Genomic DNA, 23,999 nt, shown 5'->3' with positions numbered 1-23,999 from the left:
GAGGAGTGGGCTCATGTGAACCTCATGATGTTCAACAAGGCCGAGTGCAAGGTCCTGCACATGGGTCAGGGCAAACCCCAGTATCAGTACACGCTGGGGGATGAAGGGATTGAGAGCAGCCCTGCAGAGAAGGACTTCGGGGCACCAGTGGATGAAAAACTGGACATGACCTGGCAATGTGCGCTTGCAGCCCAGAAAGCCAAGCATACCCTGGGCTGCATCAAAAGAAGTGTGGCCAGCAGGTTGAGGGAGGGGATTCTCCCCCTCTACTCTGTTCTCGTGAGACCCCACCTGGAGCACTGCGTCCAGCTCTGGGGTCCCCAGTACAAGAAAGACATGGACCTGTTAGGGCAGGTCCAGAGGAGGGCCAAGAAAAAGGTCCGAGGGCTTTTATGAAGAAAGGCTGAGAGAGCTGGGCTTGTTCAGCCTGGAGAAGAGAAGGCTCAGGGAGGCCTTTCAATACTTAACTAATACTTTAACTAATTTGATATCCTTCTACAATAAGATCACCCACCAAGTGGATGAAGGGAAGGCAGTGCATGTAGTTTTTCCAGATTTTAGTAAGGCCCTCTCAGCATCCTTCTGGTCAAGTTGTCCAACTCTGGGATGAGCAGGTACATGGTGTGCTGGCTGAAGAACTGGCTGGACAGCAGGGCTCAAAGGCTCATGGTGAATGGGGCTACATCTGGCTGACGACCAGTCACCAGTGGTGTTGCTCAGGGCTCAATTCTAGGGCCAGTTCTGTTCAGTATTTTTATCAACAATCTGGATGCAGGAGTTGAATGTACCATTAGCAAGTTTCTAAATGTTTCTAGAAACATTTCTTTACCGAGAGTGTGGTCAAACACTGCAACAGGCTTCCTAGAGAGGTGGTAGATGCCCCAAGCCTGTCAGTGTTTAAGAGGCATTTGGACAATGCCCTTAATAATATGCTTTAACTTTTGGTCAGCCCTGAAGTGGTCAGGCAGTTGGACTAGATGATCGTTGTAGGCCCCTTCCAACTGAACTGAACTGAACTGAACTGAACTATTCTATTCTATTCTATTCTATTCTACTTAAAGGGGGCTTATAAGAAAGACAGAGAGAGACTTTTTACCAAGGCCTGTAGTGACAGGACAAGGGGCAACAGTTTTAAACTGAAAGAGGGTGGGCTTAGATTGGACATAAGGAAGAAATTCTTTACGATAAGGGTAGTGATACACTGGCACAGGTTGCCCAGAGAAGTTGTGGATGCCTCATCATTGGAAGCGTTCAAGGTCAGGTTGCATGGGGCTTTGAGCAACCTGATGTAGTGGAAGATGTCCCTGCCCATGGCAGGAGGGTTCGACTAGCTGATCTTTGAAGGTCCCTTCCAACACAAACCATTCTATGATTCTATGATTCTATTAATTGGTTGGCATGCTTTAATTCCCTGATCTGCAACAAGAACTATACTAGGTTGATGAATTCTCAGTTTGCATGAAGAATGCTGCGCTCTCTCTCTCTCTCTCTCATTGATATGGTGTATTTGCATTACACCATTTGTAAGCCCTAAAAAGTACGGGTAATTTCTGTGAAGAAGTATCTCAGGAACACTTAGCATTGGCATCATCCCAATAACCTCCCTCTAGCTTCTCATGTGCTGCTATCTACAATGAATACATTCCATGCTTTGCATGACAAGAGATGCACAAAATGATTGATACTCTTTCAGTAGTCTTTCAAACTACTTCCCTGTCAATTTAAGCAGAAGGGGAGAAGTTAACTGAAACCTCAAAGGTTATTATCTTTTGTCACTATGGTAAGCGTGAGCTGATCTCAGGTCAATGAATAAATTAAACTTTACAAAAATGATCTAGGTAGCTCCTGGGCAGAAACTCTGCTAGGAATGCTAATTCACTATGAGGAAGCAGAGTCACCTGAGCTTTTGGATTCCATGCACTTGCAGTCTTTCCAAGTACACTCCTGCTGCTGTCTATCTTGCGGAATTCATCTAGATTCTGCATTTAGTTAATGTTTTTGTTTGTTTGTTTGTTTGTTTTGCTAAGTTACAACTCCTGGGAATAACTCTCTGCAATTGGCAGAACTCTGAGATGCTGGTTCAAATTTGATGTTGTTAAGCTGCCAACTGCAATGCTGTCTCTCTAGTTCTAGGTCAAATAATCCACTATTTGGTAAGTAATTCCCCTACAAATTAGCTGAAATTGATAACATACCATTTATGGCTAATATTTGTTTACCATAGTGAGGTTTCTAAGATATAACTGGTTTTTTAAACTACTGTCTCTTTACATCTATGTGAGCTAGTTTTGATCCATTCAAAATGTGTCAGTTACCACAGTGCAATGCTGGATTTTGTGGAGTACCAATTCACATGCCTTAGAGAAGATGAGATGTATTACTAAGTATGCAGCGTTGCCTTGTTATTGTTTGACTCTAGAACTGTGTATTCTGTTTATTTTGTAGGGCATTCAGGATGTATAATGCCGGGAAGGGCAGCTGAGTATAAGTACTTTCTCATTCTCTCTTAAACCTTTGGCAGTTGTCATGTAGGAGGCCTGGAAGAGCAAAATGAAGGAAGTATTTGGCAGAAGCAGCAAAATTTGGGCAAGAGCTCTGTAAAATGCATAGCCCATGTGGGCCCTTACTTCCTTAGAACTGATTGTCAACGGCTGTCATTAAAGTTAGACAGCAATTCTTTGCTTTTATGCCTTGGTTTCTTTAACAGGAATTCACTGAACACCTTGTCAGATTTCCTCAATCCAGAGTGACAGAAGATTAGGGCACACATTATTTATTAGTATTCTTGCATGACAGCTGTATTTTTCTAGATTAAGGTGGTATCTAAAACAAAAGAGGAACTCCAAGAAGGGGTTGCCTCCTTGCTTGAACTTCACCTGCAAATCTATTTTCTGCAGCTTCATTCTCCCCAGAAAAAGATAGATGTATTTTTGGAAATCTGTAACTGTCAAAGAAACTAAGTCACAAATTGAAAATATACCAAATGTATATGGAAGCCTGTCACTACTGGTTAATAGAGAATTTTACTTATTTATATGCTTGTTTATTTTATTTAATTAGGAATTTCATTTTATTTTAATTGCTTGTCACAGTTTACAAATTTTTATTACACAAGCTATGGGGAATCTAGTGAAAAATGAAGATGCTAAAAAGAATAATGTGTGGCACCTCCACACTGCCCTTGAGGGTCTTTACAAAGGATAATAAGATAATCGGTAGTCCAGTTATAGTTCAGGAACTGAATTGTATATGGTTACAGGAGGAGAAGAGGTCACATAAATCCAGCATCTGCAATTGTGAACAGCTATGTGACATATGATCAGTCCAAAAGGAACCACTGAACATTCCTCCTTCCATTTACATGACAAGTACTGAAAAAAGTAAGACCCTGAAGACCCTTAGTACAAAAGCCCCAGAGCCATAAAACCTACAATGTACTACCAGAAGGGAACAGGAAAGCTCAAGCACACCACCAATGTCCTTCACGCCTTCAGCAGCTGCAACTTCATCAGGAAAAGCATCCCAGGAAGACTACTGCCCCTACATTGTACAAGAAAGCAAAGGACTCCCATTATATCATGCCAATATGACCTAGGAAAAAATTCCAGCAATTGTTTTAAACTTGATTTTATGAGCAGAACAGACCAACATGGGACCTGAGAAGTTCTTTAAGACCACTAAGCATACTGGTATATGCCACTACTTATCCTGCTGTCCAGTCCCTGTTGTTTTAGAGGAACATGAAAGAAAAATTCCAGAAGTCAAATTAGGTAGCAAGGGGAAAAATTCTAACTTCTTCCCAGCACCTAGCCCTTAAGCCTTGGGTTAATTAAATATAAATAAAGTGCAAACAAACTATAACCAGAGGAGCAATTCAGGTGTCTACACACAGGTGTTTAATGTCACTTGAGATGCCCTAAGGTATCTTGCCTGGCCTCCAGCTGCTGGTCGAGAAGGGTGTGAGTCTCTCATAGGGCTTGTGCCACATCTGCTGTGTTTTAGATACCCTAAGGCACCTAAAATGACACTAAACATCTAAGTTTAGGAACCAGGATTGCTCCTCCAGGGTCAGATTCATTAACTAAATGCAGGTGTATAACATGCCTACAGGCAAGCTAATTGCCTTGTGTTCCCCTTTACAGCTGATGGAGAATAAGTGAATAAAATCAAAGGACTATGGGATGAGATTCATCTTCTAATATAGATGCTTACATTTGGCCAAGTCTTCTCTTAATCTTTCTCCCAGAGACATTAACAAATCAGTCTTCCAAAGCTTCAGTGCTCAGTCTTCAATTTTTTTAACTCCAAGATTACCTTTATCCTGTCATACAATCCATTCTACCAAGATCCAGCTTGAAACTTTCAACACTTTATACCAGAACCTGCCTAGGAGATGGGTGGTTCCAGAATTTCTGTCTTTAAATGGCTACTAGAGTAAAGAAATTGGAGCAGATTTTTTTACTCTTTCAGTTGTATTTTCAAATATAACTTCTACAGTAAGACAGACCAGTCTCACCCAACTTTAAGCATCTTCATTGTAGAACATCTCCATGAATGTCTAATGTCCATACTACTATTACCAACCACCAAAATCTAATCAATACAGTGAAGTGAGTAATTGTCTCACACTAGACACCCACATCAAGGCTGATGAATCCTACCATTACTGTACAACATTTTGTGAGCCATCAAATTGTACTAATAGTTCTTTTGTACTCTGTTCCAGGTCCATTTTAAAATGCAGCCAGCACAGCTGAACACAATATTTCGATGGTTCTCTTACCAATGCTGTATTTGAGACAAAACTGCCTCCCTGCTCCTGCTTGTACATCTGTGGATGTTGCCATGGCATTGCACTTCAGCTCGTTGGCTACTCACCCATTAATTTTTGCAATGGTTGTTGAGATACAGTCTCCTTTTTATAAGTATGAAATGGATTCTTAGTACGTGTAATAACTAATTGTGATGCATCAGTTTATCAAGTGATCCAAGGTGCTTTGTATATCTGCCCTATCTTCTATTTTTATTGACTTTCCCAATAATCAGGTACCTAAAAGCTTTATCACAAGTGTTTTTACTTCATTGATCAAAATATTAGAGATCAAACATAACACTGAACTTTGTGCAAATCTGTTAAAAACAAACCTATCCAATGATGACTATTTTTGAAACAAAACTTCTTAATAAATTAAAGTGCCTATTTGAATTTTGAACTGTCTGTTGTCTAGCGTGTATCACAACTGCTTTTTAATAGATTAAGAGTACATGAAGGGGGACTATTCTATCATCTGATGTAATATTGCAAACCATTAGCTTAGCATTGCCTTTTTACAAGGGCATGTAGTAATAGGACAATGGGTAATGGCTCTAAATTGAAAGAAGGTAGACTTAGATTAGATGTAAGGAAGAAGTTTTTCACTGTGAGAGTGGTGAGGCACTGGACCAGGTTGCCCAGAGAGGTTGTGGACGCCCCATCCCTGGAAGTGTTTACGGCCAGGTTGGATGGGGCTTTGAGCAACCTGGTCTAGTGGAAGGTGTCCCTGCCCATGGCAGGGGGGTTGGAACTAGATGATCTTTGAAGGTCCCTTCCAACCCAAACCATTCTATGATTCTGTGATTCTATGAATATTGCAAGTCAATGAATATCTGGCTCACATACTGCAACTCAGTATTTCACTATCCCATTCTACCTGTGCCTGTGGTCAGCTGGGTCAAAGGAAGACGAAAAGCCCTAAGTACATTTATCCAGTTGTGCAATGAGGAAAACTGCTTCCTGACTCCTTCAGAGAAGTCCTACAATATGAGACTTGATTATCACTGCTATTTTAATGTATAGATGGAAGAGCAGTAGCCATGATTAGCATGCAGCACGCAGTCCTACTCTACAAAAGGCCTGACTGATGAGTAGAGAAAAGCACAGCAGAGTAGAGCAGAAAAGTGCAGATACAAATGGCAAAAAAGAGCCAATCTTTCAGCCTGAACACCCCACTCACTTGTACACACAGGCGATAACATTCCTCCCAGTAACTATACTTAAATATACATATTAGAATGGTTATTTAAAAAAAAAAAAACAAATAGCTGAGTCAACCATTTTCTTAGCAAGCAACTTCAGCGTTCATTTACTTTTATTGTCGTGAAAATGCATCTTATGTCACAGCGTAATCTTTAACTTCAGATTTTAACTGTATTATAATGCCTCTATTCGCACAATTGAAAAATTACCTAATACCAGATCTTTCGTCTGTTCAAGTGCAGTGTAAATCACTTCTCAGCTTTCTCCATGATAAATTAAACAGACTTTCTGTTGGTAGGGCTTGTCTCCTGTCCCTGGACAATGTTTGTGGCTTTTCCTTAGGAATTCTCTGAACTTTCTCTGGTAATTTAATTCACCTTCACATCACTGAATCTTCAATTCTATAACTGCAACCTTCATTCTGGATTTCTGTATATTGTTTTATATCTGACTGTATTAAAATACATTTCATCAGATTGTAGTGTTGTGATTTTTCCTGTTATTACTGCTATTTAGTAAATATGGTATTTATAAATATGATATTTACTGTTTCCTCAAACTTTATGTTATCCTTGAACTTTACTAGACTATGTACTGATTACGTAAACATTTTATTGAACTCCTGAGCAGCACTGGAGAAAGACTCAATTGCTGGTAAGTCTGATAAAAATGAATGTTATTAATACCTTCTCTTTAATGATTGATACTAATAAATTACTATTTCATTAACTACCTAATGCAAGACCTGTTAATTTAGCATAATGTAGGATTTTAATCACATTTCAGAAAGCATTTATTGAGATGATTTGGAGAAGTCGAGGCTTATTATAATAAGTATACTTACACCTTCACCAACCAAAACTCTATATTTACTTAAATCCCAGAGGGCATACAATTAGGTCAGGTTTTTTCCTGTGTATAAATTACCTTACACTGGCAGCACATGGTTTCATTTGCATTATCCTGGCCTTTCAGCTCACTTTTGGTTAGTTTTTTTCCAAAGTTCCCTGCAATTATCTCTGGACTTAATAATTTCAGTGTTTATTACCACTTACTTTAATCAATTTTCTCTGTGTAAATTACCGAGGTGGCTTTTCCTCACATAAATCCTGATGATTTAGATTATAATCCTCCAGAAAGATTGTAGTTTTTCCCAATCCCATTCCATGCAGTATACTGTACTTTGTGCTCCTGTGTATGGTCTTCTTTAATACTAAACATTTGTAATGTAAAAGCCCCTCTGAACATCTTTGCATTTCACCTGCCATTTACTCACATCAATTTCTGTATTTTCTTTCTGTTTTCTCTAAATAAAGAGTGCACAAATTCTCAGTCTCTCCAGGCTTCATTCTCACTATGTCTGAACCCTCTCTTTACTGTATGTTTCTGGGAGAACAGAACATAAAATCAGCTGTACTGGATCGGACTGAAGGTCCATCAAGCCTAAAAACCCCTCTCCAATAGGGACTAAGAGCAGATGATGTAGAACACATACAGGGACAGGCCAAGCATTTATGACGCTTCACCAGCTTGTCTAAGCCAATTTTAACTACTTGAGGCTCAAGAACCTCCTGACCCTGATATGCTTTAATGACTGCAGCTAGCTTCAAAGGATTTCGCTATCATAAACTCACACAGAGTTTCCCTAAACCCATATAAAATTTCAGCATCTACAACAGCCAGAGGCAAGGAGTTCTACAGCTCAGCAATACAGTCAAGAACAGTCTCCTCCTCTTTTGAATCTGCTGCTTGTACTTTGTTTTTTTGCTTTGGATAGGAAAATCAACATCTATTGACCCTTGACATGCCACTCTGATTTTATACATCTGTCAACTCTCCTGTCACTCATCACCTTTCTAGATGGAGAACCCTAACTTATTCAACTGTTTCTTATATGAAAACCATTCTGTGCCTCTGATGATCCTCTAGTCTATTCTCTTCTCTGAATTTGTTTCACTCTATTCTTTTTTGAGATGGTGGGACTGGAGCTGCAAGATGGAAGTGAAATATGGGTTTATATACAGTGTTTACATTCTGTTCCTTTCCTAATATGCCATTTCCTTTTTGACCACTAAGGAGCAATGAGCATCCTGCTGATTTATAGGATAGGATTACTATGCTTTGTTGTTTTTTCTTTTAGTCCTGCTGTTGCTGAACCACCCCCGTGACAACCAATTGATTTTCCTGAATCCCAAGAGGCTACAGGCAAACAGCCTTGCTGGTTTGGTTGAATATACAGTTACAGTAAAAGACTCTGATGAAGAATCAGAATCCCATTGTAGTAGATGAAGTACCAGCAATTATTAAATTGGTTCTTGCTTAAGATGATCTCATAATCTAGGCCCCATTAGACATGATAAACAGATGAACGAGAAAAATGAGCCAAGAAGTACAAAGGAACAACTGGGAGATGTGCAAATTTAGTGTTGTACATATAATCAGTTGTGGAATTAAGTGGTCTCTAGGCACAGACAGCTTCTATAGGGACATTTGAAAAACAAATTTTTGATGGAGTGTCTTAACATAAGGAGAAGCATGGGAGAACCATCACAATGCCTAAAGGACAGGGAAAGTAACTGGCATCAGACAGATAAAGTCTGTTAAGGAACCATGTGCTCAGTCCATGTGCTCCACCATGAAGAACACATGGATCAAGATGAAACATTTGTGAATTTATTTTTACAGGGATTCCAGACTAGCTTTCATTTATCATTTGACAAGTCACCACACAGGCTCCCATCTCCTCCATACAAGCCCTGCAGTACTTTGCATTTACTGTTCCTCTGATTTTGCAGTCACTCAGAATTGGTATTTCATGAAGTCAGGAAAAAAGCCACGATAACTACATCCACAGTGTCTTCTCTCCACGCGTTCTAGAAGGCTGTTATCATTATTTGGCTTTTCATGCAGTTCTCTGCTATCCTAAGCAATCATTTCACAAAATAATGTTCATAAGTTCAGAAGTATCAAGAACACCAGTCATGATCAAAACCTTACCATATTAGATAATGAGTGAACCAAACCGCAAACTTTAGTTCCTTCCCAAGAAATCCTTCCTCTAAATATAGTAGATGGGACAATGATGAACACAGACAGGTACAGAGAAGGCTATAGAACGAAACAAGTATTCAGTACACTAGCTCTTTAGAACTTACTTTTTAGCATGCTAATATGGGATAGTTGTTGGGTTTTTTTTCAGGAGGAAGCTGCAGGAGAAAAAGAAGGTAGGCTTTGTAGCTGTTTATGAGTAACTCCTCCCATGCTTAGGGGCAATGGATAAAGAAAAGCACGAAGGAGCTTGTTGGAAACTTAACAAGTGGGAGATGAAGGCTGATATAATGGGCTGATGAGAGGCAGAATTCAATCTCTCAGCAGCAAAGGTATCCTCCACCCGTCTGCTTGGGCTTTCCCAAAGACACTGGGTTGGTTGCTACTGTGCCAGTGCACCTCTGCACAGGGAGTACTAATGCAATCACACCCCTCCTCAGCCAAAAAAACATTAGCAGGGGAGAAACAGGAGGAGAGAAAGGAACATGCAGCTATCTGTGTGCAATTACCAAGAGCTTTTTTTGAGAGTCTCCAACGGAAATTTCCCTTTGGCTTGGCCTGGAGCCTGCTTCTGTTCACATTGGTGTAATTGGGAGTGACTTTACTAGCTTTGATACTTATCACAAGCATTTGGCTTTTGTGATCCGCAAAAGCTATCAGCCCCTTTTAATATTGGAAAGAGTAAGCAGTGATGTGATCACAGCCTACAACTATCTCTGCACAGAAAAACGTTCAACCGTAAGGAAGTGTTTAATGTAGGCAGAGCAGGGAAAAGTAACTGACAGATGAAGCTAGATGTAAAAATTCTCCCTTTACCTCTGGATTAACACTAAGAGCAGAAACTGGAAAAAGTATAGACCTGTCCATATTATGTTCCATTTCAATGGACTTTAACTGTTCTTTTCTAAAAGAGTAGCATGAAATTCTAGTTCCAGCTATGCTGAGTGGATGCCCTACAGATTAAAAAAAAAAAAAAAAAAAAAAAGGACCTGCATTTTTCTTGATTCTTTGTGCCAGGTGTGAATCAAGAGCGATGGACTGTATTTATCCAGTCTAAGCAAAAGGAAACTGGCTCAATGTTTCCTTTCTCTCTCATCTGCTGCTGCCTGATGTCAGCCCCCGCTGATGTCTCAGCACCTCAGGCTGGCTCTATCTTCCTTCCCAGTGCTGACTCCAGTGCTTGTTGTTACGTGTTTTGCCTGCACAGCAAGTTCCCAGACTGCCTCTCTCAGATGATCACTTCCCTGGCTGGACCTGCTTCTCTGCTTCAAGACACTCCCAAAAGCTGAGGCCTTCGTAGGTCTGTATGCACCAGCAAAGGGAACTGCCTGAGAGGAAGCAAGGCTGTATCACTCCGGCTGGAAAGGGCTAGTAAGATATGATCTCTGCCTGAGACCCCGAGCTTATGTGCAAGTATAGGCACAATTTGCTGGGCTTAAACACCTTCTCTTTTCATTGCCCTGGATACCAGCAAGAAGAGAAAGGCAACACAGACAGAAGAATTTACTTTAGCCTGCTGGACTCCACAGACAGCTACAAAACCTCTCAGCGCTATTAACGTTTGAAGGACTTCCAAACCCTGGTCAAGAAATTAATCAAAGCCATTTTGAGAGTCAAAGAAGCAGCAAATGGTACATCCAAGAGAAAAATATAAAGCAGCAATTTCCAAACGGTGGTCCAGCAGGCAGGAGTGCGTGGGCCACAGCTGGCCCATGCACCATGTTCAATGACATCCCTTACATCTCTTATGGTGGGCTGTGAAAAATTTTCAGGTTTCCAAAATGTCTAGAACCCCCGAAGGTTAGAAATCAATTATTTAAAAAAAATTATTCAGCCTGATAAAATAGAAAAGATTATATGAAAACAGGCTGCTAATATTCTGGAAGGGTCAGTTTTAGGAGAGGACAGTAATGCCTAAGGTAAAACTACTTGAGCAGACACTGTGACAATAAGACATGGAAAATGTTGGTTTGCTCTCAAGAAAATGTTGTACTAGGTAAATGATTTGGAGAGGGACCTGTCTCCTGGAACATGGTTTAAGGTGTGGGGTTTTTTAATTCTGCATTGTGTGAAGGAGGGACAGCTAGTGCTTTCTAATCCTGCGGCAGCAGACTGAATAACCTATATTAGCAGTGACAGATATGCTCATCCTTTCCAGAAGCTACTCCTACATGTGCTAGCTTTCTGTACTAAGGATTGGACTTCTACTGAGAAAGGATCTTTCAATTTAAGGCCTCTCACTTGCCAAGCTCACAGTGATGTGCCTGTAGCACTTTTAGTTTTCAAGTGTACCCCAGAATTTCCAGGTTTAGCTGTAGCACATTGCCATGGAAATTTTACAAGTGCTATGGCAAACGATGCTGGATACCTTCCTATTAACTGCTCTTCTCACCAAGCACGGATCAGGTATGTTCCCCAGAACAGCATGGTGAAATGTGGATAATAGTCTGAATTAGGCCCTTTCTCAGTCACAACTGCGTCTGCTAAGTCCTCACAGCAATTATTTTTCCGCTTTCAATTTTCCTTTCTGTATTTTCTGCTAAAGTCTCTCTGTGTTCTCATTCTCAATGTTCTCTGTGTTTTAGGCTGTAGGCTCAAAGCCTGGGTTACTGTTAGAATTTCTGTTTGGAAGATGAAAATATGGAATTTGTTATTCCTGTTATGATGTCATGTATACAACCCCCAGGCCTTTTCTTGTGGTCATCTGACCAGCCGCTACTGATCACCCAATGTTAAAGCATCTGAGTGAATGTGATCCCATTCTTTACTCTAAATGGTCTTATATGGATCTCAGTCATCATTTAAAAAAATGGTATGTCTGCCTGCTGTAGTCTAGGAGTTTCACTTCATCTGAAGTCATGGTCATCAGACGAGAAATTGCTTCAATTAATTTAATCAATTCATTCACTGAGCTTCCAGGGATGACAACTTATCTGCCATATTACATACATTTGTCAGCTGACCCTATGAACTGGCATAATAAACTCTTTCTGTGTCTAAGGTAAGTAGTAAATGTACTGAATGCTACAGCCATGTGGCAGAGTAGAACTGGGAGCCTGGTCAGCACCTCAGAACACCTACTGGACTCCCACTCACCTCTGCTTATTAGTCAGTGCAAGGGATCCCACAAAGTATTCTTTGCTGGACAATCAGGAAATTAGCCGGACATTCAGAATGTCCAGGGGATCTTCCTACAGGCCAGAGGAAGGGAAAAGTAGCAGAAAAATTACGTCATAATTTTCCTTGTGACATGGTTATTAAGACAGCATGTCAGCATGTCCATCTTAACTGTCCTATGCAATAAAGTGCATGGAGTGGCATGTGTAAATCCAACCTGTAGAGAGTCACTAGGGCAAAACCTGATGTTTACAGCTACTGAAAAATGAAATGCAATCCTGTGTGCAACAGGGGCCTCTTACAGAGAGCAGACTACCTGAAGAGATAGAAACATAGAATCATTTAGGTCGGAAAAGACCATTAAGATCATCGAGTCCAACTGTTAACCTAACACTGCCAAGCACACCACTAAACCATGTCCCTAAGCGCCACGTCTATGATAGCAATGCTCATGCCAAGCTTGCTCTCTTTCAATCAATCCTTTTCCTTGGATTTTTATTTACTAGGTAGCAGGAATAAGGAAGTCTAAAACAGAGAACTTCATGAAAAGGTCCAACAGTGTAAAGTAGAATTTGGAGAAGGAGAACTGCATGCTGCCCTTTACTTTTACTTTCCCCCACATCCTGATATTAGAAATGCACTCATTAAACTCCTCTTCCTCATTAGGGCTACAAAAATCCAGCCAAATGGGGCCTGATAAGCAGTCCAAAAGTGTTCCATTTAACCATAAAATACAAAGAAGTCCAATCCTGCAACGTTTGGAGGTGAATTTCAGTTGCTTGGGAAGTTGTGATTGCCTGAAAACTGATGTATAGAAGACAGGTGTCTCTGTCCTCAGTCATGACACTGCTCTGGCACAATCATACCAGACTGTGGTATGTAACATGTCCACTTTTTCCTTTGACGTGCAATCTTCTCTACAACCACACAAAAAGCATAACTTCTTTTTCCTCAGAATACTACTGCTTCCACTGCCAGGTGACAGCAAATACAACTCTCTCTTAGTCCCTCAAATACAACTCTAAAGCTCCTCAGATAAATGGGAGTTAGGCCAAAATGAAAAAAACTTTCTCTCCCCAAACTGCAGCCCTTCTGTGGCCTTGTAATAGGGTGAAGGCATGCTAGGTTTCTTCTGTCTGCTTGCCTCTTCATCCAATGAAAACACATGCTATTGTAGGCTGTGCAAAGGGATCCCGGGCCACCAGTTTTCCGCACTGCTGTAATTGTCACTGCTCTGTTTTGGGGCTAGTTTGTTGTCTGGAGTGTTATGTATGTGTGGCCTCTATCACAGCTGAGCTTACTGCAGCTTTCATGAATCAGATGTTTTCAGCAGAAGAAGGATGCTATAGGCACTTCTGTCCCTTTACAAGTGCCTCCTCCCACTCTAACTGTTTTAGAAGATAGAGAACCTCGGTCCTCAGGCCAGACAAAAGCCATAATTGACCTCTATTGACCTTAGTCAATTTAGAGTGATGGGAACATAACACCTTCCCCTTCCTCTCTGCTCACACACAAAACCTGAGGTCTGTCAGACAGGCTCACACCTGTGGAAAAAATTAGTGAGTATATGCACGTGTGCCTGTGCATGCATGTGTCCATACGCATCTGTCTGTGCTTTTGCATGTACGTGCATGAATGTCTGTGTCGCTGCTTGCAGGCCATGTGGGCAGACAGCTACACACCCATGCGTGTGGAGTGAGGTCAAAGCAAGTAAAGGCGCAGTGGGCCTTAGGAGCTGTTTCTTGGCTCTTAGCCTACTGCAGACCTTGGCCTTTCCAGCGCTACCACCAGTGAAGTCCTCTTTGTCCCAATCTCTTGACCACACATCCCTACCGCGTTTCCTATCCAAGGAGAAGACCAGCTCAGGGACTATCGTGGGAAGCTGAGTCAGGCTGCAAGATCTCTTCCCGAAGACAGGGATAAGTTTGGAAATATCCACTCCTTGGGGCTTTCTCAAAGGACATGGGACACAAGTTCGGTGAAGCATTCACTAAGCAGTTTTGATCAGGCTGAGGACTGCCAGGTCTCTTCCCTCACCAGCCACAATGCCTGCTGCCTGTGCTGGGACGTTCTCCTTCCCCCCTTGCCTCTCCCGTCTCCTCCTGGGACTCTCCTTTCTCCCACGGGGGCAGTCATGGCGTGGCTGGGAGCTCCTGCTACTGGAGCCTTTCTGCGTTGAAGCAGCCCTCCTGCCCACAGGCTGCCTGCAGAAGTCCCTGCCCCAGATCCCCAGCACCCAGCCCTGCGCAGAGGAGCAGGACAGAACCTCCCCAGCCCTTGCCCGCCACCTCACGCGGCCATTCAGGTACCCCAGGAGGTGCCTGCACTTCTCCTACCTTCCCAGGTGAGCCAGGGCAGGTGGTGGGTTGTGCTCTCCGGCTCTCCGCTCCCCTGGACGTGCCTGCAGCCCGATTCACGGGCACCTCCGAGCCAGCGAAAATCAGGCTCCACCCAGGGCAGAGGGTGAGTAAGAGCGAGAGAAAGGCAAACTCCGGAGAGTTATTCCCCAGGATTGCAGGGGAGCCAGAGATAAGGGCTGCACATTCCTGAGCCGCAGGCGGCCTCTCCCTTCCCGTCTGCCCTGAGCCTGTCAGACCAGCTTGGGCCTGGCTGCGGAGCAGGCCTGGGAGCAGGCTCAGCGCTGGCAGCTGGGCATGGACCCTGGCCGCTGGTCCCAGACTCGGCCCTGCACACCTCAGTCCAGCAGCTGCCCAGGGAAGGAGGGTTTGGGCTCATCAGGGACTTCTCATGCTCCAGGGTCCATTTTGGGGAGATAGCAGTGTGCTGCAGCAGTAGCTCCTGGGCAATGGCACCACCGCAGCAGGAATGATCAGGGTGCAGGGCCCTGTGCCCTCCTCTTCCACAGCAGTGTGCTGGCGACCCTGTGAAGGGTACCTGTGCCCCCCCCATCTCCTTGGGGGTGCCGTGCAAAGGGTATCTGAGGCCATACCCGTGGCCCCCCCGTCTCCCTGGGGGTGCCATGCAAAGGATATCTGAGGCCATACCCGTGCCGCCCTGTCACCCTGGAGGTGCCGTGCAAAGGGTATGTGTGGCCGTACCGATGCCCCCGTGCATCCCTCCATAAACTGTCACTGGCACCCCGGCCTCGCTGACGGAGGGGCAGCCTGGCCGGCAGCGCAGCCTCTCGTGGAGCCGAGGCCACTGCGGGCACAGGCGGAGAAGGGTTAAGCGAGATTCCCCGCAGCCCCGGGCGTGGCAGCTCCTGTTATTTCGCCTTTCATGTTCTATCTTATTCAGCCTGGCAACCGCCGCGGCTGCTGTGTGCCGGGCGGTGCCCGGGCGGCTAGGAGGGCGCGGCGGGAGGCGGCTCCGCGGGAGGCGGCGGTGACTCAGGCCTGGCAGCCCGGTTCTGGCGGGCCCGGGCACTGCGGCGGGCCGAAGCCGGGAGGACGCGGGCGCCATGTTATGGAGGCGGGGAGGGGAGCGGTGCTGCTCAGCGGGCCGCAGGCTGCCTGCCTCCCTCGGCGCGGGCAGAGCTCATCCGACGGGGGCCTACAGCGGGAGGGCGTGGGGGAAGGAGTCCGGGCATTCGGTGGCTGAGGGATAAGCGCCACAGCAAGGCCGGGCACACGCACGGTAGCCTTAATGCATGCTGGATACGCAGGCACAGTGCAGTAAGTGCATGCCCACACATGTGCACCGTGTACTGTGCGTTCCCGGGTCGTGCTTCCTTCCATGAGGCTGTGTACTTGTATGATAATTTAGTGTATGCATTATAAAAGGTAATTTAATATTAAGGTGCCAAGACGAGAGTGTCCTCAGAATTTGGAAATAAGCATGATGATACAGACTTCAATTACATATTTGTGGGCTATTTTTTCTATAGGAACTTACTTCACTCAGTGTGAAAGATGGGGAGTACCAACTGAGTAGGTAACCAGTCAATATTGCTTTTAATCATCCTTCACTCTGTTGCCCTGGGCATTATTCACCACATGCCACTTAAACACCACATTGAATGGAGTTATTAATTTCCACGTAGGTGTCGCCATGCTGTTCATCAGTATCCTACTGGAATGCTTCACAAACATCAATTAACTTCTCAGTACTCAATTGGGCTGTGATGGTGTGATTATCCCTATTTTGGAGGAAAGGAACTGGAGCAGGAATATTACATTTAAAATGCTCCACTCACTGTAATTAGTTCAAGGTTTCAAGAATCACACCTTTTAGGGTCTCTAGCAGTCAGGGATATAAGGAATGCAGGTTGGATGGCCATCTATATACATAAGACAATCTTAATTCTGTAATTTCTTAAATTTCAGTGATTTCAGCCTCAAGTACCTGCTTTCCAGTAGCACATTATTGTGTGACTAATGTCTCTTCTCTGCCTTGTTCTTTTCTCTTCCTCTCCTCTTGGGTATAATTGTGTATGTCCTGGAATATTTTTCTTTGATAGGGCTTTTATGTTCTGCTCTTGTTTTTAATGTGCAGGTTGCCATCTGTGTTAGAAAAGGCAAGCTCAAACAAGTGTGTTTTGAAATACAAGTAAGCATAAGCAAATTTGCACTCTGATAGACAAAGTTCTGTTGTGCCATGGGGATGATTATGACAGTCTCTATCACAATTTAGAACATCAGATGATCTTTGTATATTCTGTGTGCACACAACTTACAATTTGGGTGTTTATCCAAAGAGAAGCCAGTGCAAAGAGTACTTGGTCAGTTTGATGTTCTTGTGGTTAACACACTGCTGAGGAAATATTCTGCAGTATTCTGTAAAGTTAAGGTCTGATTAGTTAATCCAAGTCATCATTCCGTGGGATACGACTGAATCCTCTAGGAGAAACTGTTATTCATTGTTGCTGTTATCTGAGAGTATAGCTTAAGAAAGAAATAATAAAGTCAGAATAATTTTGGTTGGAAGGCTCTATTGGGAGTCATCTGACCCAACACCCCTACTCCATGCAGAACTCATTAGATCAAGTTATTCAGTGCTTTGCTTGTTTGTTTTTTGAGTATATCCAAGGACAGAGATCCCACAGCCCCTGTGGGCTCCTGTTCCTGTGCTTGACACTCTCACAGTGATTTTCTTCCCTAATATTTAATGGGAGTTTTCTTTAAAGCTGCTTATGTCTGAGAGCTGATAATACATCTAAACTACACACTGACTGCTCCAATTGTGTGTGCCTTCAGCCAAAGAAGTGTACATGTGATAGAAAGCCTTCCAAAATACTTTAATTTACCTAACATATAACCACTTTCTTGCTCAGGTTCTGCTTTCGCTAACTGGTTTTCATCCATGAGCTGATGTGAACCTTCTGTGCTGTCTTGATAATGTACGCAGGTTGTGGCAAAAGACAAGTAAGGCTGTGTCATTTCATGCCGCTTGTCTTTGAGTCTGTGTCATCTGACCATTTTCCCTAAGTACAAAGAAAACTGACATTGTAAGTGAAAGGTCTGTTACAGAGATGCAGGTGATCCTGCATCTGACTGAAGTTATCAGCTGTTCAGTCATAACTGGCACTACAGTTCTAATGCAGCATCTTTAAGAAGTGAAGAAGGATGTATGTCAGACTCACAGACAGGAGCACAGCGTAGGATACACTTCCTGAGTTACCCAGTTCTCTGCTGCCAATGCTAAAAAAAGCAGTTTTAGCACCTTTGTCTTAAAGAAATTTCAAGGTCCTTTTATATTCAACTTGTAAGTCTGACTAGTTACACTCGTCTCTTAATTTGTCAGAATTTCTCCCTTTTATAAGTGAGCAGCTTAGATACAGGCCTGTTTTTATTTGTCCTTCCATTTAATTTAAACTGAATCAACATTCAAATGGAGGGGTTTTTTTTATGGTCAGAGTTACAATAAAATCTCTCTTACTTAGCAAAACAAGTATACCTCTTTCTACTGGTTCTGGGATTATTCTGTGAGGAAGTTGTTGGTTATCACCTGTGTGACTGCTTAGACCCAGCCATTGTTGCTACCATCTGTTTTCCAATCTCTGTCTGGGAAATTAAGGATTTTCATAATTCTCAGTAGCATTATTCCTCTTTTAATATCTTCTGATAATGTACATATGGATAGAAACCTTTTGATGCTATTTGCAAACTCCTGGTAGACTTTTTTCTCAAATTTACATGCACCTGAAGAGATCACTTTATCCATTATTTGGTTTCATTATGTGCTTGCACATGTAATTGCTGCCCTATCTTTACCTTCCATTTCTGTCTTTCCTACGCAGAAAATATCTTTCAAAGTCATGCTCCAGTTATATTTTTTTTGTCATTCTTACAGTGCAGAGTTTTCTTCGCCTTTGACTATTTTTTGTGGTCCTTAGGTCTCCTGGATGACTGAACAGGTAACTCCACACTTGAGTTTGGGATACTTGGGTCTGAATCTTGCTTCAGAGTACTTTAAAGCAGACTGGAAGGCTTCAGGCCTGCAATACAGCTTCTGCACAGATTTATTTTGTTTTATTCAGCTACTGTGTCTTCAGTTTCTTCTCCTTTGTATTGATCTGCTGCAAGATGCTAGAAAATGAAGATGCATAGACAGAAGGGAAGGAAGAAACTACCTGACAGCTAACGCATTCATGGTTGAGGCAGATCTATCGATGTAATGATTCATCAGTTCCTTGGCTTCTCTTCCTGTGGACAGAGCATTTTTGCTCTCTAATAGAATGTAGAATTTTATTTCATTATTTAAATCTTTGAGATAATGTATCTTTCCTGTTGTCAGGAAACGGCAAAGGATCTTTTTTGAGGCCTAAAAAAGTGATGAGATTGCTGGATATTGTCTTGCTTATGATACGGACGTTTAAGGCAGAATTTATCAGACTGAACATTGGTGACTGCTACCTGGGTGTCTACATCAGGGCAGGTCATCCCATGCTCATTTCATAGTCTTTGGAGGGCTTGTCAATATGTCCATGGATGGAATTCAGACCTTCAAAGCCAGAAAGATGAACTGCGGCTAAACCCCACTGGGTACAGAAGGAGCCAAACCATCTGTCTTAGATATAGACACCTAAATTTAGATTGGATAAATAGCACTCCTAGTCTGAAGATGAGATTCAGAATGAGTTGAACCAAACATGACAGTAAGGAAAGCCAGTTTCAATCTGAGTTTGGGGCTTTTCCCTGTATGATATTGAAATATGAATTGTTGAAATCCCCCAAAAGTCAAATCTAGACTGTTTCACAAAAATTTGCTACAAGGTGTCTGTGTGTGGCTTTACAAACCCTTTATTCCTTAAACAATAATGATTTATAATAGAGTCAAAAATGGTCTGTAAAGGAACTCAAAATCCATGTGAACTTTGGCTCTAGATTCTATCAGCAAGCAAGGTCCTATTTGAATTATTCTTCTTGGATATTTGTTACCTGAGGAAAATCCCAGTGTAACGGCATTTGCCTTCATAGAGTTCATCATCAAAACAAACTCCATCACTCTTCTGTTTCAGCCTTCTATGTCATACCATACATAGAATTTAATCTAGTTAATTTTGCATTGAGTCTGATAACCTATATTTGACTAAAGTATTTCTCAGTAATGTAACTAAAATAAACACATCACCTTTCAATCTTCTCTTTAATTTATTAAATCTGTTGTTTTCTGTTTCCCCCTATCCTTTAAACTGTATTTGTGGACCTTTTTTGTTCCAGCTTTTCAAAACTAACTTAAAAATTTGATTATCAAACTGGAAGCTTACTTTTACTTTCAGGTTTACTATTGCTGTATACACAAATACATCACTAAAATTATAGTGCTATTCCAAGGTCTATAAACTTGAGTAGGTCTGACACCTCCTGAGCCAGTTTCCACTGCACTCTTGAGTGAAAATGATCTAGAATGGCTGATTTCAAGAAAGGTATTCCTAATGGTCTAAAAAGGCCTTCCTCATCACACTATAACATGATGGTATTACCTGCATCTTTCCATTCGGTAATTAGTAATAAAGTTTTGCTGCTTTTTTATTCTGAAGGTTGGTTGTGCTTATTTTTCTATATTATTTCCAAGATAATATTGGTTATTTTTAAAGAATCCTCAGCCATTGCATTCATTTGTAAATTTTGTTTGCTTTTTTTACTAATTATAATGTATGTATGCATTGTTATACTGGATTAGTTTAGTAATGCATCTAGATAATTACTATTTGTAACTAATGCCTTCACCAGGGCTCTTTTATGCTAACTGCCTTCAAACGAAGAGCCACTAGTAAAGAGACATTTGCTGCCCCAGATTGCTTATAATCTGGGTTAATGACATGGTGCGACAGGGGGATAAAACAAGAGTGTGAAATGAGTGAACCTAATTTCAGATTGTAGCAGTTGCTACAGCTGTTAGACTTCAGCACTCTAAGCAGCAAATGACACTAACAGTGAACACCTTGAAAAGGTGGGCAGGCCACTGCATTCTGCTCACACCAGTCCAAGAGAGCTTGCTACTCTATCCTACAGAATTTTGTCTGGATCTGTATTACAACTTGGTGATACACTGGGCTGAACCCAACACATAGCACAAAGGTGTGTGTGATCAGTAATGGTGTATTGAGTTTACGTGGCAAGGTTTTGGTAGCTGGGGGGCTGCAGGCTTGGCTTCTGTGGGAAGACACCAGATGCTGGCCCCATGTCGGACGGAGCCAGTTCCAGACGGCTCCAAGACAGACCCACCGCTGGCCAAAGCTGAGCCCATCAGCAACGCTGGTAGCACCTCTGTGATAACAAATTTAAGAAGGGGTAAAAGCCGCCATGCAACAGCTGGGAGAGCTTTGCTGCGTTGCTCTTTTAAAGAAGCAACACAGCACACAAAGTTGTTAATCAGGCGCATGCTAGAGTATTTCTGTGAACTCCATTTTTGGCAATAGTCTGAACAGAAGTACTATTAGGGATCCCAGCAGTGTTTAGGAGGGTATTGCACAAATTTGTGTTTTGAAGTGCCACAAAATTGACACTTGGATCTTAAAAGTTTGTGCTCATTTGGCAAAGTGACTCTTTTCCTTTTTGCTTAGGGACATTCAGGCTTCTGATCTGCAAAGGAATACGTATGCATAGTAAATTGCGCACACATTCACCTCCATGAGTTAAATAACAGCAGCAGTGGCAGATGCATGAACAAAACTGATGCTATGGCATCAAGTCATTTTGGTGAAGTTACATTAAGTTACTTGTGTTGTAGAATTAATGTATATAAAAACACTCCAAATGGCAAATGAGCCATACAATTAAAGAGTCCATGAAGCCACAAAACTTCCATTTCTGGTTATCACTGCAGCACACAGGCTTACCAGAGATGGGGAGAATACTGAAAACCAAGAAGAACTTGAATAGCTGAGATGCCAACATTATGCATAAGCTGTAAATCAATGCAGGAAACCCAGACCAGAGTAATTGGTTGAGAGACAGAAAGAATTCATTCAGAATTTGAGGAAGCTGCTTAAAGAATGATTATTCCATGAAAAATGTTACTGGCTTTCCTTAGGGGGTCCACAATAATAAAGATGCTCTGTATTGTTGTGTACTGGATTGCATCTTGTATTTCATTGGAACTTTTTTGTTTCTAACAACTGCACCTATACATCTGCTGCTTCACCTTGAACCTTGTTAAATAAAATTTTGGTTTTAGACTTTTTAAAATTTGGAACTGTTTCCTGATCCAGTTCACATAATGGCTCTGCAAACTAATGCATTGGCACAACTGGCAGGAAAGGAAATAAACATATTGTAACACGGGAATGCATGTCCAAGGCTGTCTTGTCCTTAGTCCAATTTGTTGGCGTAACACATAGATGAACCTGGCTGTCGCGGATGAGTGATTTAGATCGCTTGAAGAATCACCATCAAAGGTATTTGCAAAAGTGATTTTAATATGATGTTGTAAAAGCACGACTAACAAAGTTCAATGGCAAGGTTCACTCTATTACTTACTATGTGGAAGAAACATACAAAGGAAAATCGAGTTAGAATCGAGCTAGAATGATTTACACAGAGACCAGAGACGCAAAAGGGTAAGGGAGACCCTCCCATTGAGTCACGAGGTTCAGAATGGACCCCCTTGCTTTCTAAACTCCTTCTCAGAGAGGAGTCTAGGTGTGGCTGGATCCAGACTTAGTCCCACACTTGGTCAACGGTTTATGTCTAATGGAATTAGCTACACGGATTTCATGAGTACTGATTGAGCATGCTATCAGTCACTTACCAAGGATCTGTTGCGAATAAGGGGTCTCTCCGTCTTGGGTAAGGAAGGATCTCTTAGTCTCTGGTAAGGAATCTCAAACCTTGAGAGGCGTCCCTGCTGAAGCGGAGAGTTGCCTGGTGTGCAGTCCAGTTGCAATTCAGGGAGAACTCAAATTGGGCTCATCCAACGATCTGTTGTTGGTAAAAGGTCTCTCTACCTCGAGAAGCAACCTTGAGAGGTGTCCCAGCTCAAGGGGAGATCACTGCCATGCAGCCACACTCCCTGCTAGGCAGTGTGAGAAGGACATCGACACCTGCCTCCAGGGTATTAATGTTCATCCTTCTCCTTTGGAAATCACAATGGACTGGAAGAAAATGACAGCCTGTGCTTGGAAGGACTACTGCCTCTAACTGATCAAGGTGAAATCTGTGGTCAGGAAGACAGTTGTTCAGAACCATTCTCATCAGTGATTTATTCAGGCTGGATTGCATCATGAAAATCTGGCCTGACAGGAGCTTGTCTTGTACTGTGTCCTCACTCCCTTAGTATGCCTCTCAGGCTTCAGGAACCTAGCAGTTCTCTATTTTGTTCACTGCTTGTCCTGACCAAAAACTGTTGTTAGCAAGTTAGGAGGGAAGTAGAAACTGGAAAGGCATTAGTTTTATTCATAGCACTGTTGTCATTAACTTATCCAATCATTTTTCTTTGTAATTGAATTGCCTTTGTTCTTGTTTGAAGGTATTATCTGTGCCACTGCTCAGACCAGCCAGGAGGTTAGTGTTTGTTCTTTAGAAAAGACAGTTGCCACTGGCCTTCTGCAGCAATATGTTGGGTAGTAGGATGTTTCTAGCTGTGGGGAATTAACAGTTTTCCTAGAAGAGAAACTGGAAAGAAGGAAAGGTTGGAGATTGTCAGTGTTTTAGAGGGTAGGATGGAATAGGCCCTACTGTTTTCTTATTTTGGACTAGCTGAGAAGATCTGTCTTTGTTTTCTGAAACACTGACTGAAGGTGACCCCCAGAAGAGACCTGCGTTTTGCCCTGTAGAAAGTGTATTCACTAGTCTGTATTTCTAGATGGTGTGCAATCCTGCTCTACATGTTGCATCATGCTTGGTTGCCTTCCTTCATATCTTTTTAATTTCCCTAAAACCATTTAACCATATCCACATCCAAGTTAGAATCTGAACCTCACAAATCTCATCATTTTATAAATGGAGAGCAGTGACAATGGAATAATTCTCAGATGGGAAGGACATTTTCGTACAATATCCAGAGGAGAAACACAGGAAGAGAGGGGATTAAACATGAACATCCAGTGTAAATATCAGGGCTCTGAGTGTACAGGTAGGCCGTAATGGCCCTCACCAGCCTCTCCTGCAGCCTTTACCCATACCTTCTGCCCATGGCTCAGGATCTCCATTTCAGCTCGAACCTGGGCCTTCTGCTCTGCTTGAGCTACATCATAGGAGTACTGGTGTCCAGCCCAGCAACAGCCATGCCATGCCTGGGTATGGCCCCCACAGATCTGGGCCCCAACCCATGGCTGACTACCCAGCTTGATCTCACACCTGCATTGCCATTATGGACCTGCCTGGATATCAGCTGTCTCTGACCCTGGTCACCATCACTGGACCTGACGCTGACCAGTGGACTGACTTCCCAGTTTGACCTCAGACCTGCCCTG

General features: G+C 42.6%; 1 protein-coding gene across 1 annotated transcript in view; it reads right to left on the bottom strand.

Annotated features, from left to right (window-relative positions):
* The window catches only part of FAM83H (family with sequence similarity 83 member H), a 28,210-nt gene extending 13,646 nt beyond the window's left edge, over window positions 1-14,564 (bottom strand). Inside the window, exon 1 of the mRNA XM_050892375.1 lies at window positions 14,518-14,564. The gene's annotated coding sequence lies outside the window, so the exon portion shown is untranslated. The remainder of the gene's footprint in view (window positions 1-14,517) is intronic.
* Window positions 14,565-23,999: the final 9,435 nt, after the last annotated feature.

This window comes from Gymnogyps californianus, chromosome 2 (assembly GCF_018139145.2).
Source record: "Gymnogyps californianus isolate 813 chromosome 2, ASM1813914v2, whole genome shotgun sequence".
Classification (NCBI taxonomy): Eukaryota; Metazoa; Chordata; class Aves; order Accipitriformes; family Cathartidae; genus Gymnogyps; species Gymnogyps californianus.
Note: the sequence above shows the minus strand (reverse complement) of the source record. Positions and strands in the feature narration are given on the sequence as shown.